Raw genomic sequence first — 4,628 nt, forward strand, 5'->3', positions numbered from 1 at the left:
GCAGGCAGGGGGACCCTTCCCGCACCCCCCCCCCCCCCCTCAAGAATCGCTTCCTGGCGACCTGAGGCGCTTCTCGGGGTGATCTCTGTAGAACCTGGAAATAAGGCTAGGATCAAGGATGAAGGACCTAAGGATCCACGACCTCTCCTCAGGACCGTACCCCTCCCAATCGACCAGGTATTGGAAGCCCCTACCCCTGCGTCTCACGTCCAAGATGGAACGGACGGAGAACGCAGGGTGGTTGTCGATCAGGCGGGGCGGTGGAGGGAGGTCAGATGGAGGACACAGGGGACTGAGGGAGACAGGCTTAACCTGCGAGACGTGAAAAGTTGGGTGGATACGCATGGCCCTGGGAAGCTGGAGGCGGACCGCAGAGGGGTTGATAATACGGGTGATGGAGAAGGGACCAATGAAGCGGGGGGCCAGTTTGCGAGGGGTGTCCCACAGCTTAATATCCTTGGTGGACAGCCAAACCTGCTGGCCGACCTGGTAGGCGGGCGTCTCCGAATGGTGGCGGTCAGCGAACCGTTTTGCCTGGGCTGCGATCCTAAGGAGGGCCGCTTTGGCCTGGCGCCAGATGCGACGGCAACGCCTAAAATGATGCTGGACGGATAGGACCAAACAGTCTGTCTCGGAATCAGGAAACAAGGGAGGATGGTAACCCAGGGAGGCCTCAAAAGGGGACATGCCGGTGGCAGAGGAGCGGAGGGAGTTGTGAGCATACTCCACTCAAACCAAGTGCTGGCTCCAGGACGAAGGATTGGACTCGACTAGGCAACGCAGTGTGGACTCCAGCTCCTGATTTTTTTTATTTTGTTTTATAAGCCATATGTCAAAGACAAATCTCCATTTCATTGAATGTTATGGACAATAAAGTTGAATTGATTGATTGATTGATTGATTGATTGCAGCGCTCGGCCTGCCCGTTAGCCTGAGGATGGTAACCAGAGGTAAGGCTAACGGACGCCCCGAGCGACTTGCAAAAGGAATGCCAGACCTGGGAGATGAACTGCGGGCCTCGGTCAGAGACAATGTCTGATGGGATCCCATGGAGCCTGAACACATGGAGGGTGAGTAAGTGGGCAGTTTCAAGGGCAGAGAGGAGCTTAGGGAGGGGAACAAAATGAGCGGCCTTCGAAAAGCGGTCGACCACCGTGAGGATGGTGGTGTTGCCATCAGATGGAGGAAGACCAGTAACAAAATCAAGGGCTATGTGGGACCAAGGGCGACTAGGGGTCGGGAGGGGGAGCAGAGGGCCAGCCGGTGGTTGAGTACCTGACTTGTTTCTGGCACAGACAGGGCAGGCAGAAACGAAGTCCTTGATATCGTTGTTCATAGAGGGCCACCAGAAATGGGTTTTGGTGAGGGAGAGCATGCGGTTGACTCCAGGGTGGCAAGAAAGTTTATTGGAATGTAGCCATTGGAGCACCTTGGACCGCACGCTGGAGGGAACGAAGAGGGTGCCGGGGGGACCACCTCCTGGATCAGGTTCAGAGAGGAGGGCCTGTTGAACGGTGGCGGTGATGGGCCAAGAGAGAGAACCAACGATGCAAGAGGAAGGGATAATTGAGTCAGAAGCCTCGGGCGAGTCAGGAGGAGCAAACTGCCTGGACAGGGCATCAGGCTTAATGTTCTTGGAGCCCGGGCGAAAGGTCAAAACAAAATTGAAGCGGTTAAAGAAAAGCGACCAATGGGCCTGACGGGGGGTCAGACGCTTGCGTTCCGGAGGTAAATTAAGTTTTTGTGATCTGTCCAAAAGGTGTCTCAGTGCCTTCCAGCCAGTGCCGCCATTCCTCGAGTGCGAGTTTGACCGCCAATAGCTCGCGGTTGCCCACGTCGTAATTACGTTCTGCCTGAGAGAGACGACGAGAGAAGAAGGCGCAGGGATGGACCTTGTTGTCCAGAGGAGATCGCTGGGAAAGGACCGCCCCAACCCCAGTGTCAGAGGTGTCCACCTCCAAGATGAACTGGTGCGCGGGGTCAGGATGGCAGAGGATGGGTGCTGAGGAAAAGAGGGACTTAAGTCTTGAGAAGGCGGCTTCAGCCTCCGGGGTCCAGTGAAAGGCTCGGGCGGTTGAAGTGAGCTGAGACAGGGGGGCGGCGACACGACTGTAGTTCTTAATAAACCGCCTATAGAAATTTGCAAAACCCAGGAAGCGTTGTAACTGCTTCCTGGACTCGGGGGTCGGCCAGTCGACTACCGCCCTGGTCTTCTCAGGGTCGGTTCGGCAACGACCTCCCTCAAAAATAAAACCTAAGAATGAGACAGTGGAGGTTTTAAACTCACACTTCTCTGCTTTAACGAATAATTGGTTCTCCAGCAGCCGCTGAAGAACCGTGCGAACGTGGGCCGTGTGTTGAGTGGGGTCGCGGGAATAAATAAGGATGTCATCTAAATAAACGAACACAATATTACCAATGAAGTCGCGCAGGATGTCATTAACGAGCGCCTGAAAAACAGCGGGGGCATTGGTTAACCCAAAAGGCATAACTAAGTACTCGAAATGGCCCAGAGGAGTGCGAAAGGCGGTCTTCCACTCGTCGCCCTCTTTAATACGGACGAGGTGGTACGCTTTCGAAGATCGAGTTTAGAAAAACAGGAAGCAGACTGTAACTGTTCCTGAAGAGAATCAATGAGAGGAAGAGGATATTTATTCTTAACAGTTATGTTATTCAAGCCGCGATAATCTATACATGGCCGGAGTGATTTATCCTTTTTGGAAACAAAGAAAAAACCCGCTCCCACAGGGGAGGTCGAGGGTCTAATAATGCCTGAGGCAAGAGATTCATTAATATAGTCAGACATAGACTCTCTCTCAGGACCAGAAAGGTTGTAGAGTCTACTTGACGGCAAGTGGGCGCCAGGTAATAAGTCAATCGCGCAGTCATAGGGACGGTGACGAGGAAGTGACAAGGCGCGTTGTTTACTAAAGACGGCCGCCAGGTCGCGGTATTCGGCAGGGACCGAGGTAAGATCGATCTCCTCTAGAGGAGGCGTGTCTCAAGGGAACTCTTTAACAGCGGACCACAGACAATTGCTGAGGCACTTGTCGCTCCATTTATCAATACAGCCACGCTCCCAGTTAATAACTGGGTTATGGTTACGAAGCCAGGGGAAACCTAGAATTACTTGGGGTGTACGAGAATTGAATATAAAGAAATCAGTCATCTCGTGGTGATTTCCAGAGATTATGACATGTAGCTCGGTGGTTTTTAAATTAATACGGGTCAAAGTGTCTCCGGCGACAGAAATTGACGGAATCTCACGAGTGGGTAGAGAATACTCTTTAAATAAATCGGAGCTAATCAAATTTTGTTCAGCACCTGAATCAATAAGAGCAGAGAAAGAAAAACGACGGTTCTGTGTCTGAATGACCATGGGAAGTAATAGTTTGAATGGGGAGGTTAACGCAGACGTTCCCACCAGTAACTCCCGCTTTACTGGTGGAAGTTCTCGTTTCCCCGAAACGGACAGTGGGGCAGAAAATGACCGGGATTACCACAATAAATGCAAAGACGGGCAGATACACGCCGCTGTCTCTCTGCAGGAGTCAGCCGTGCGCGCCCCACCTGCATAGGCTCGGGGGAGCCATCCCGTGAGGGAAAAGAAGATGATTGGCTGTGACCAGGAAGCAAGGAAGACTGGGAGTTGTAGTTCACAGGGGATTGTTTTGAAGAAATGGACTCGTAGCGAGGGGTCGTAAACCCGGAAGTGGAAGGATTATGGGAAACATAGTGCTGAGGTGCAGGCTTGGGCTCACTTGGAGGAGTCGAAAACCCGGAAGTCGAGGGTTGATGGGAATTGTAGTTTGCCTCTCTCCGTCTCTCCCGGAAACGGTCATCGATTGAGATGGCAAGGTCTATCAGTTTGTCGAAAGTCTCAGGTTCATCTTGCGTGGCCAGCTGGTCTTTGAGAAAATTAGACAGAGCGTTAAGGAAAATACCTTGGAGGGCGGGCTCGTCCCATCCTGTTTGGGCAGCAAGGATCCGAAACTCCAGAGCAAACTCCAAGGCATTACGACGGCCCTGTCGTAAGTTCAACAACCGCTTGGCGGCATTTGAAGCCTGCAGGGGGCGGTCAAAAATCCTACAAAACTCTCAAAGAAAAAGTGCATAGGAAGCAGGGGGGTCATCATGACTCAAGAGGAACGAGTGAGCCCACCGGAGAGCGTTACCTTTGAGCTGGCTTACGAAGAAGGTGATTTTGGCCGTGTCCGACGAGAACTGGGAGGGAGCCCCCTCGAAGGTGAGTCGGCACTGGAGCAAGAAGCCGCCACATTGGTCAGGGTCTCCGGTGAAGAACTCAGATGGTTTAACGAAAATTTGTTAGACAGGAGGAGTGGGACCAAGAGCCACGGGGGCTGGCGGAACGACTGGAGCTGAGGAGGCAGAAGCTTGCAGCTGACGTTTTATGGAATAAATCACACCTCCGAGCTCCTGAAGTTTGGACTGGACCGTGGTCTGGTGAGTCAGCACCTGATGAATAACTTTGTCCATCCTGTCGATCCGCTCCTCCGCGGGAACGGGGGATGTCTGCTCGCTCTTGGTCACATTCTGGGTCTGTTGTGGCTGGAGCATTTCTGTTAGGAGTGCGCGGGGAACCCAGATGTTATGAGACCCAGAACGAG

This window comes from Nematolebias whitei, chromosome 10 (assembly GCF_014905685.2).
Source record: "Nematolebias whitei isolate Nwh7 chromosome 10, NemWhi1, whole genome shotgun sequence".
Taxonomy (NCBI): Eukaryota; Metazoa; Chordata; class Actinopteri; order Cyprinodontiformes; family Rivulidae; genus Nematolebias; species Nematolebias whitei.